Source organism: Mesoplodon mirus (assembly GCF_964341445.2).
Source record: "Mesoplodon mirus genome assembly, chromosome: X".
NCBI lineage: Eukaryota > Metazoa > Chordata > Mammalia > Artiodactyla > Ziphiidae > Mesoplodon > Mesoplodon mirus.
The window spans coordinates 46361858-46374137 of record NC_138981.1 but is presented as its reverse complement, the minus strand read 5'-3'; the positions used below and the strand labels follow the sequence as shown (position 1 = coordinate 46374137).

Below are 12280 nucleotides of genomic sequence, written 5' to 3'. Positions count from 1 at the left end.
AAAATCTTGAAAGTAGCAAGTGAAAAAAGACCCATCACAGAAAGGAACCCCAGTAAGTTTGACAGTTGACTTCTCATCAGAAACAATAGCTATCATGGGATGGGGGGATGACATATTCAGCATGAAAAAAATCAACCAATAATGTTATATCTGGAAAAACTAACTTTAAATTTGTAGATTAAATAAAGATGTTCCCAGAAAACTAAATATGAGGAGAATTTGTTGCTAGCAGACCTGCCTTACAAGAAAAAGTAAAAGAAATCCTTCAGGCTGAAAAAAAAAGCAATAATGGACAGTAATTTGAATCCATACAGAAAAAAAAAGAGTGCTTATAAAGTAATTATGTAGTAACTCTAAAAGACAGTATAATTACATATTTCTTCTCCATATTTCCTTAGTTTATTTAAAAAACAATAGCATACTGAAACAGCAATGAGCGTACTTAGCACCAAGATTTTAGATTTTAGTACCATTCTCCAATAAAAGGAACCAGGGATCTTTGGAGGAATGGCTGATTCTAGGACTGGGCTAAAAAATATACAGGATGAGCCTGGAGAATCTTGTAGTGCCAGAAAGTATGGAAGTGCTCAAAACAAAACAAAACAAAAACCACACACACACACACACACACACACACACACACACACACACACTGAAGGGGGTATGTGAAAGGGACACTGAAGTCAACTGAAAGAGGTCCTAATGGCCAAAGCTGAAACAGCTTGAGCAGAAAAAATCCCAATAAATTAGTAATGGACTATATCCCAAGATATAAAATAAATATCCATGAGTCTATATGGGTATAAATAAATGATTGAATAAATATATAAATGGGGAGAATAGACAACTCTTTCATGCAGAAGAATCCCAAATAATTTATGTTGATACTCTTCTCTCAGGTACATGGAATATAACTCTCCACTCTTTAAGTCAGGCCTGTGTATAGTGACTTCCTTGAAAGAGTACAGTATGGAAAAGGAAAAAAGAGTAATATATAGTGAAGAAAGCTGACACACACTACCTCAGCCAGGTGATAAAGGTTAACATCAACAGTATTAAGTCATGTTGATAGTATGCCCCTTGATATGATGTGATGAAAAGGGCATTGCACTTTTGTGATCTTCCCCTCAAAAACCCATAGCCCCAGTCTAATCGTGAGAAAAACATCAGACAAATACCGATGGAGGAACATTCTACAAAATACCTAACCAGTACTCCTCAAAAATGTCAAGGTTGTCAGAAACAAGGAGAGTATGAAAAACTGTCAAAGGAAAGAAGAGCCTAAAGAGATGTACCAACTAAATGTAATGTTGTATCCTGGATGGCATCCTGGAACAGAAAAAGGACATTAGGTAAAAACTAATGAAATTTTGAATAGTATGGACTTTAGTTACTAATAATGTACCAATATTGGTTAACTAGTTATTACAAATGTACCATATTAATGTCATACATTAATAATAGGGGACATTGTGTATGGGATGTATGGGAAATCTCTGTACTATCTTTGCAATTTGTATATCTAAAACTATTCTAACATAAAAGTTTATTTTAAAAGCAATAGCACTAACATCATACTTAATGATGATAAGCTTTCTCATTAAGATCAGAAACAAGGAAAAGGTGTTCCCTTTCACCACTCCTTTTCAACATTGTACCGGAAGTACTATATAATGCAGTAAAATAATGAAAGGTATACAGTTTGGGATGGAATAAAGAAAACTGCTTGTAGGTAACATGACGATATATATCAAAAATCTGAAAGAATGGACACAAAAAACTTGGAACGAATAAGCAGTTACAGCAAGGTTGCAGGATACAAGGTTAATATAGAAAAGTAAATCACTTTCCTATATATCAGCCATGAACAAGTGAAACTTGAAATTAAAAACATAGTACCATTTACACTAGCACCCCCCAAAATGAAATACTTAGGTATAAATCAAACAAAATATGTACAACAACTATATGAGGAAAACTACAAAAAGTCTGATGGTATTAAAAAAGAACTAAATAAATGGATAGATATTCCATGTTCATGGATAGAAAGACTCAATATTGTCGAGTCATTTCTTCTCAAATTGATATATAAATTCAATGCAATCCCAATCAAAATCCCACCAAATTATTTAGTGGATATCAACGAACTAATTCTAAAGTTGGTTTGGAGAGGCAGTAGACCCAGAATAACCAACGCAGTATTGAAGGAGAACAAAGTTGGAGGAGTGACACTACTTGACATTAAGATTTTTTAAAAAATAAATTTATTTATTTATTTGTTTTTTAAAAAATTTTGGCTGTGTTGGGTCTTTGTTCTGTGCGTGGGCTTTCTCTAGTTGCAGTGAGTGGTGCGCGGGCTTCTCATTGTCGTGGCTTCTCTTGTTGCAGAGCACGGGCTCTAGAGTACAGTCTCAGTAGTCGTGGCACACGGGCTTAGTTGCTCCGCAGCATGTGGGAATCTTCCCGGGCCAGGGATCGAACCCATGTCACCTGCATCGGCAGGCAGATTCCCACCCACTGTGCCACCAGGGAAGCCTGTTAAGATTTACTATAAAGCCACAGTAATCAAGAAAGTGTGGTATTTGCAAAAGAATAGAAAAATAGATCAATGGAGCAGAATGGAGAGCCCAGAAGTAGGCCCACATAAATATAGCTCACTGATTCTTTTTTTTTTAAAAAACATCTTTATTGGAGTACAGTTGCTTTACAATGGTGTGTTAGTTTCTGCTTTATAACAAAGTGAATCAGTTATACATACACGTATACCCCCATATATCCTCCCTCTTGTGTCTCCCTCCCACCCTCCCTATCCCACCCCTCTAGGTGGTCACAAAGCACCGAGCTGATCTCCCTGTGCTATGCGGCTGCTTTCCACTAGCTATCTATTTTACATTTGGTAGTGTATATATGTCCATGCCACTCTCTCACTTTGTCCCAGCTTACCCTTCCCCCTCCCCATATCCTCAAGTCCATTCTCTAGTAGGTCTGTGTCTTTATTCCCATCTTGCCCCTAGGTTCTTTTTTTTTTTTTTTTTAGGTTCCATATATATGTGTTAGCGTATGGTATTTGTTTTTCTCTTTCTGACTTACTTCACTCTGTATGACAGGCTCTAGGTCCCTCCACCTCACTACAAATGTGCCACATCTTTATCCATTCATCTGTTGATGGACACTTAGGTTGCTTCCATGTCCTGCCTATTGTAAATAGAGCTGCAATGAACATTTTGGTACGTGACTCTTTTTGAATTATGGTTTTCTCAGGGTATATGCCCAGTAGTGGGATTTCTGGGTCATATGGTAGTTCTATTTTTAGTTTTTTAAGGAAGCTCCATACTGTTCTCCATAGTGGCTGTATCAATTTACATTCCCACCAACAGTGCAAGAGGGTTCCCTTTTCCCCAAACCCTCTCCAGTATTTATTGTTTGTAGATTTTTTGATCATGGCCATTCTGACCGGTGTGAGATGATATCTCATTGTAGTTTTGATTTATATTTCTCTAATGATTAATGGTGTTGAGTATTCTTTCATGTGTTTGTTGGCAATCTGTATATCTTCTTTGGAGAAATGTCTATTTAGGTCTTCTGCCCATTTTTGGATTGCTTTTTTTGTTTTTTTTGATATTGTAGCTCACTGTTTCTTGACAAAGGAGCAAAGGCAATACAATGGAGCAAAGATAGTCCTTTCAACAAATGGTGTTGGAACAACTGTACATCCACATGCAAAAAAAAATCAAGACAGACTTTATACCCTTCACAAAAATTAACTCAAAATGGATCATAGGCTTAATGTGGAATGTAAAACTATAAAACTCCTAGAAGACAATATAGAAGAAAACCTAAATGACTTTGGGTGAGGTGAAGAATTTTTAGATAAAACACCAAAGGCATGATCCATCAAAGAAATAATTTATAAGCTGGGCTTCATTCAAAATTAGAAACTTCTGCTATGCAAAAGACATTGTGAAGAGAATGAGAAGACAAGCCACCAGACTGGGGGAAAATATTTGCAAAAGCATCTTCTTTATCCATTAATCTATCAATGGACACTTACAATATCTTGGCTATTGTAAATGATGCTGCAGTGAACATGGGGTGGGGTGCACATATCTTTTCGAATTAGTGTCTCCAATTTCTTTGAATAAATACCCACAAGTGGAATGGCTGGATCATATGATAGTTTTATTTTTAATATTTTGAGGAACCTCCATACTGTTTTTCATAGTGGCCAAACAAATTTACATTCATACCAACAGTGCACAAGTGTTCCCTTTTCTCCACATCTCCTCCAGCACTTCTTTTTTCTTTCCTTTTTGATAATAGCCATTTTGACAGGTGTGAGGTAATATCTCATTGTGGTTTTGATTTGCATTTTGATTTGATTGGTTATGTTAAGCATCTTTCATGTGCCTGTTGGCCATATGTCATCCTTGGAAAAATGTCTATTCAGATCCCCTGCTCATGTTTTAATCAGCTTTTTTTAAATTGGGTTGTGTGAGTTCTTTATATATTTTGAATATTAACCCCTTGTGGGATATTTCATTTATAAATATCTCCTCCCATTCAGTACACTGCCTATTTGTGTTGGTGGTGGTTTCCTTCACTGTGAAAAAGCTTTTTAGTTTGATATAGGTCCATTTGTTTATGTTTGCTTTGTTGCCTTTGCCTGAAGAGACAGATCCAAAAAAAAAAAATTTCTGAGACTGATAACAAAGAGCATAAGTGTATGATTTCTTCTACAACTTTTGTGGTTTCAGGTCTTAAATTTAAGTCTTTAATCCACTTTCAGTTTATTTTTGTATTTTGTAAAAAAGTGCCCCATTTTCATTCTTTTGCATATAGCTGTCCAGTTTTCACAACATCATTTATCAAAGAGACTTTTTCCTACTGTATGTTCTTGTCTCCTTTGTCATAACTTAATTGCCCATTTAAGTGTGGGTTCATTTCTGGGCTCTATTCAGTTCCAGTGATCTATCTCTTTGTTTTTTGTGCCAGTACCATACTGTTTTGATTACTGTAGCTCTGTAATATAGTTTGAAATCAGGGAGTGTGATACCTCCTGTTTGCTTCTTCTTTCTTAAGATTGTTTTGGCTATTAGGGGTCTTTTGTGTTTACGTACAAAGTTTAGAATTACTTGTTCTAGGTCTGTGAGAAACGCCATTGGTATTTTGATAGGGAATGCATTGAGTCTGTAGATTGCCTTGGGTAGTATGGTCATTTGAACAATACTAATTCTTCCAATCCATGAGCATGGTATATCTTTCCATGTATTTGTGTCATCTTAAATCTCTTTCCTCAGTGCCTTGTCATTTTCTGAATATAGGTCTTTTACCTCCTTAGTTGGATTTACTCCTAGGTATTTTATTCTTCTGGATGCAATTATGAATGGGGTTGTTTTCTTAATTTCTATTTCTGCTAGTTTATGTTAGTGTATAGAAAAGCAGCAGAGTCCTGGGTATTAATTTTTTATCCTGCAACTTTACCCAATTCATTAATGAGTTCTAGTCGTTTTTTGGTGGTATCTTTACAATTTTCTATGTATAGTATCATGTCATCTGCAAACAGTGACAATTTTACTTCTTCCTTTCCAATTTGGATCCTTTTTATTACTTTTTCTTGTCTGATTGCTATGGCTAAAACTTCCAATACTATATTGAATAAAAGCAGCAAGCGTGGGCATCCTTATCTTGTTCCTGATCTTAGAGGAAGTGCTTTCACCTTTTCACCATCGAGTATGATGTTAGCTGTGGGCTTGTCATATATGACCTTTAGTATGTTGAGGTATGTTTCTTCTATACCTACTTTCTTGAGAGTTTTTATCATCAATGGATGTTGGATTTTGTCAAAAGAATGTTCTGCATTTACTGAGATGATCATATGATTTTTACTCTTCAATTTGTTAATGAGGTGTTTCATATTGATTGATTTGCAGATATTGCAGAAATTGACAAGCTGAATATTCATTCATGCATTCATATCCATTTAATGTTAATTCCAAAATACATATTGAATTGCACGTACCCTGTCTAGCCAAAATAATCTTGAAAAAGAAGAACAAAGTTGGAGGACTCACACCTCTTAAATTCAAACTTAGTACAAAGCTACAGTAATGAAGACAATGTGGTACTGGCATAAGGAAAGACATATATAGATAAATGGAATAGAATTGAGTGTCCAGCAATAAAATCATACATCTATGGTCAATTACCATATGATCCAGATATCTACTCTTAGATATCTACCCAAAAGAAATGGAAACATATGTCTACACAAAAACTTGTACATGAATATTCTTAGCAGCATCATTCCTCATAGTCAAAATGCAGAAATGCCCCAAATGTCCATTAATGGTGACTGGATAGACAAACTATTATACATCCATATAATGGCATACTATTTGGCAATAAAAAGAATTGATAGCACTGATACATGCCACAATATGGATGGAACCTCAAAAACATGCTAAGTGAAAGAAACCAGGCACAAAAGACCATACATTTTATCATTCCATTTATAAGAAAGGCAAGTCTATAGAGACACAAAGTGATTAGTGGTTGCCTAGGACCGTGGGTAGGAACATGGACTGACTGAATATGAGCTCAGTTTCTTTCTTGGGGGTATGAACATGTTCTAAAATTAGATGTGGTGGTGATGGTTGCATAACTCTATAAATGTACTAAAAACCTTTGAAATATACTTAAAATGGATGGATTTTATGGTATGATAATTTTATGGTATATAAATTGTATCTCAACAAAGCTATTCATTAAAAATTATAAATAATTGTTCCCCTAAATGCTACACATTGTCTGAAGACTTCAGCTGTACTTTCTCATTATATCTTAAGGGAAATGATAGAAAGGGAGTGAGATGGAAAATCAAATAAAATCTGTTCCACTAGTCTTTTTTTATATTGAAGTATAGTTGATTTACAATGTTGTGTTAGTTTCAGGTGTACAGCAAAGTGATTCAGATATATATATATGTATATATATACATATATGTATATATATATATGTGTATATATATATTCTATGTATATGTATATATATTCTTTTTCAGATTCTTTTCCCTTATAGGTTATTACAAAATACTGAGTATAGTCCTCAGTGCTATACAGTAGGTCCTTGTTAGTTATCTATTTTCCACTAGTCTTTTTTATACAATTGGAATTTCAAGAATATAGTTGTCCATGAGTAGGAATCTACTGTTCTGAGACTGGGAGAGACATACACATGACCTGGCTTCTCATCTAGGCTCCATTTCAGAATTGTACAGTTATATATAGAGGGAAGCCTGGGAGGTTTTTGTAAGATCCTCCAGTTCTTGGGGAGCATGGGCTTCTGAGGAGTGCATTGTTGGCTGCCTTTACCTGTAAAGTGTTTTTGGTTCATTTTAGTGCTTTAATTTCCATGGTTAACAGGGAGAGCCCACACCTTGTGGGCTGTGCTGGTGCTATACAGCTGCTGATGACCAGAGCAAAATCAATCTGAGTGCTGATTGCAGAGGAGCCAAGGGCTTCAACTAGCCTGCATGTCAGGGGCCATGTCCCTTAGGTAGGCTTTTGCCTGACTTCTATACACTTGCCCTAGCTGAAACCCCACTGCCACCCCTCCACAGCCACATTCTCTGGCCTTCTCTGAACATTGCTGTGAGCCCCCACACTGGATTTCCTTCCCTCCTCTGGACTTTTCCAGAAACATCTTTTCTGCATTGCTGCAAATTTTCATTTTCTCTCACCCTCTGCTATTACTTAACTCAAGGACAGAGGAAATAGTTGCAGTCCAGAAACACACATAATAAAAAAAGAAGAAAAAGAAGGAAAGAGAAGAAGCCCCAAACCCATCCCAAATCTTTAAGAAAACAATCCCATAGGGTTTGGTTTTGAATTGCCATGCAATGTGGGGAACGTGAAACATGTGTTCATCAGGGCCCTTTCTGCTTGGAGCCTACCTGACTTCTCTCCTCCCTCGCCAGACTGCTGGGCTAGGCTAGGCTCAGGGGAGCTACAAAGCCGCCAGCTTAGAAGATGGAGACAAATGGCAAGGCCCCAAAGGACAAAACAAGACTTGTTACTAGTTTTGAGGCCAAAGCAACACACGCAGTGTTTAAGAGCTGTGGGGGTAGATGCTGCGAAGCCTGGAATCCAAGCTTTGAAGTTAGACTGAGGCTGACTTGCAATGACTCTTCTGGAGGCAGCATTTTATAAGCTGGGCCTCCATTTGTTTCACCACCCTGACTCTCGCCTTGACTGTTACCACACATTCCCGACTTGGTCTCCCTGCAGCCAGTCAGTGCCTCTTCCAAACTGTCTGCCCACATGGCTGCCTTGGTGCTCTTTCTAAAACAGAGGTGTGATCTCTACTCCCTCTCTTCTAGTATTTTTCATCTCCTGCGAGAGAAAACCACATTCCTTAACATGATAGATGAGACCCCTTATAAACTGGCCTCAACTGCTCTAGCCTCATGTTTCATCACCTGTACTCACTCTCAAGTAACCCCACAAAACTATTTACCATTTTCCCGAATGTGCTTTTTTCTTTCCTTCATCAGCCCCTTTGCATCTGCTATTCCTTCAGCCAGGAATGAATGCCGTTTTCCTCTTTTTCTCCATTAGACGATGTCTCACTCATCATTTAAGACCAAGTGCTCACTGGGAGTGGTTTTCAGCTTTTTTCTTGTTGCCAGAGCTCACTGAATATACCTGAGGAAGGCAGAGTGGTGCAATGGAAAGAACCCAGAATATGCAGTCAGCCAGACTGTGTGATGACAGGTAAATGACTTAATTTCTCTCTGAGCTTCAGTTTCCATACCTGTAAAATCGGAATGTGAATCCCAACAGTACAAAGTAGTTGATGTTTATAAGTTCCAAGCACAGTACCTGATACATGGTAGGTACTTGGGCAATGTTACACATTATAAAAGAGATAGAAAAATTATTCCTTCATCCTCAGTTGGGACTCTATGGAGGCATTTCCCTCCAGGCAAACTAGTGGGTGATGTTCTCTGGGACCTGCTTTACCTAGTTGTCTTCTTGAGGTTCACCTGCCTTTGGCCACCCTCACATCTAAAGGGTGTTTTGCAAGTATCCTGCCCTCTTGGGAGCAGCCATCAGCTGCCTTCCCATTCATGTCCCTTAGAAATCTAAATGGGCAGGTATGAGAGGGGAGGGTAACATTTTAGTGCCTCTTTCTTCTCTTCCTCATGCCCTGCTCTTGTCCTCAAGCCTCAAAGAGATTATCAAGCAGTCACTCCACGTTGGCCTCGTTCTTTCCTGCAACCTGCTCCCTAGGCTTTTTTCCGCAATTGGGATTTCAGAAATGAAATTGTCCATGAATAGGAATCTACTGTTCTCCGGTTGAGATGGACATACACGAGCTCATTTCTCATCTGGACTCTATTTCAGAAATGTACACAAGATGTCAAAAATATACCACTTGGAACCAGAGCAATATTTATTTTTTAAAAAATTAGAGGGAAAAAAGTTGCCTTGCTTCAATTCCTACTGGAATGTACAATAACTATGTGCTGATGCTGCACTTTGAAGGCATTGATTTAGTTATCCTCAGGGTCACTGGATGAGTGGTACATGGATACACACACACACACACACACACACATTCAGAGTGCTTTGTTGTGAACTGGGAATTTCAGGCATTACAATGCCAGGGTAAGGCTCTATTGGATCCAGCTATTCATTAACAATGCTTTATTAAGTGTTCCCTTGTGTGCCAAGCCTTGTGCTAGACAGGGAGAAAAAAAGAAGCCAGGGAACCAGAAGTCACAGATGGAGAAATCAGAACACAATAGGAGAGAATAAAGAAAGCACTAAGGCAATAATACAAACTAAATATTAAAGGAGAAGGGGTTGAGGTTACTGAACTGGTGTCCCAGAGCAGATTTCCTGGAGGGGATGGTAAGACTTGAGCAGGGCCGTGGAGGATAGGGTTGGAGACTCTGAGTCATTCACAGTACTCTCTTACCAATGTGCATTAGAATTAGTATTTGTTTGCAGGACGTGAGAACAAGAATGATCAGGAATTATTCTGAAGGAGGCCTCCACATGGAAGGTTGAGAGAAACAGGAGACAGAGGCAGAAGAACAAAACAGAAACAAGTGGTACCACTCACCCATCACGCATGACCTTCTTTCCAAACCTCAGTTTCCCTATCTATACATTGGAACTAAATAATACCAGTCCTACCCACCTCCCAGGACCATTGTTAAGAAAACAAATGAGATAATTGTGTTACTAGGCTTGGAAAATTAGAGAGGACGATCCATAACATAGGTTGGTATCATGAAGGTAGATGTTTATACTGCAGCCACTCTCCTGCAGCTGGGAATAGGATGACCTCAGTATTTAAATGAAGTTTTCTTGGCAGGCCTCTTACTTGCCATAATTATAGCCTGCCAGCCACTGGTTGAGTGTGTATACTTAAACAGGACCTGTCACACAAGTGTACACGTGTATGTATTTGTGTATATATGTGTTTGTATGTATAAGCTTGCACTGGGCTAGGATATTGGAGGCATGACAGCAAAGAGACTGGAGAACTCTTAGGAACAAAGGTGGTATATAGAGATGGGGATTTGTGCAAACGTCTTTGAGCATGCTTACAGAAATACATGACCTGTTGCCACTGCAGTAAGCCCTGCTATCTATCTTCCTTGGTGTATTGCAAAGCGTTTCTACTTGTCTCCCTGGCTGCGTGCTGCCCCAATTCAGTCCAGCCTCCATACTGCTGCTAAAGTGCCCTTTCCAACCCACATGGAATTCCTGGGCTCCTGGTTGCCCACAAGGTAACATACATGTTCCTTCACATGACATTGAAGCAGGGCACAGATATAGTCACACCTCTTGTTAAAATTGTGGAATATTTTAATACCAGCTGCTCCTCTTTGTCCTCTCAAGACCCCTCCTTCTGCCCTGTTCCCCACTCCTGGACCCACTTTTAACCTCCGCAAGACCCAGAAACTAAAGGGATAGTGCCCAGCACAGCAGGGAGCCTGGAGGACACTGTTTTGTGTGTTGATCTGCATCTGTTCTGCTTGGTCAGTGCTCCTGATGTTCTGGTTTTTAAATATTTTGAGGATTATCTCTGCATTCATGGTTCATCTCATCCCAGATCATCTTTCTGGCCTCATCTCTCACAAGTTCTCCCCACAGATGGCAATAACACTGAAGTCCTCATGTTCCATGTCTGGATTGATACACCTGTCTCTCTAACTATATTGGAAATTTCTTGCAGGCAGAGACAGTGACTCCGTCATGTAGTCCCATAGCCCAGCTCAGAACCCAGAACATAGTAGACACTCAATACATGCTTGTTTCTTAACATAGAGAATGCTGGTAGATGGAACTCTTCTGTTTGTAATCCTCTAAACTACTCCAGGGTCCAGACCTGAAGCTGATGCAAGGCACTTTCCTGGTCTTACTACATACATCCTGAATGTTATTCACATTTCCAATATCCTTGAGTTGGAGGGAAAGAGCAAATACTATTTCCATTCTCTTACTGCGAAATGGAAATATTTCAAGAGTGTGTCTCAACCACACAATGAATGCTTAATAGAATTGAGACATACAGTCATGTCTCTGGAACTTTCCCTTACCCACAGTGCTGTAAAGCCCTTTGGGATTTGGGGGTGAAAACTGCTGTCCTAATGTGAGTAATTGTAGACCACTGACTTCTGGTGAGATGCTGGCTTGCAGTCTCTCTAAGGGGGGCCTGAGGCCTATCTGTCAGAAGTGATGTAAATGTCTTGCCCCTTCTCCTCCAGCACTGCCAGGGAAGACACCAGTTTGTGGGGTTGGGGTGGAGAATATATTACATCTCTCTTGATTTCGTTGCCAGCTTCTGCTTCATTAACATGGCTTCATAACTGGTGGTCCCTTGAGCAAGAAGCTAACTTTTGTTTCAGGAAGCTCTCTTACAACCTATCTTCCCCACCGCCACAAGAATAGTCCACTGTAGCCAGCCAAGCTGTAAGGACTGTAGAGAAGACCAGGCTGGGAGAATGGCTGGGCCCCATCTTCAAAGAACTTAGTCAACAAGCCTCATCCATCAGGTATGACTTAGGCTGCAAGTAACTGAAACTGACTGTAACTAGAAATTATCTCACATAACAGGAAGTCCAGGGAAAGAGTAGGCTTCAAGACGGGTTGATTCAGCTGATCATAATGACTGTCAACATGTACCAGGATTACCTTGTTCTTATCCAGCAGGAGAGAGAAGAATCTAATAACTAGGAAGTCCAGGAAACCAAGTTGGTGTCCAA

At 39.0% G+C, this 12280-nt stretch overlaps 1 protein-coding gene across 5 annotated transcripts in view; it reads left to right on the top strand.

Annotated features, from left to right (window-relative positions):
- Positions 1 to 12280, top strand: part of SHROOM4 (shroom family member 4) — a 206495-nt gene that overhangs the window by 67132 nt on the left and 127083 nt on the right. The window contains exons 2-3 of one of the 5 annotated variants that reach the window (XM_082608934.1): positions 7422 to 7554; positions 8687 to 8771. The exons of 3 other annotated variants lie outside the window; for them this stretch is intronic. The gene's annotated coding sequence lies outside the window, so the exon portion shown is untranslated. The remainder of the gene's footprint in view (positions 1 to 7421; positions 7555 to 8686; positions 8772 to 12280) is intronic. One more of the 5 variants, XM_082608935.1, reaches the window with a different exon arrangement.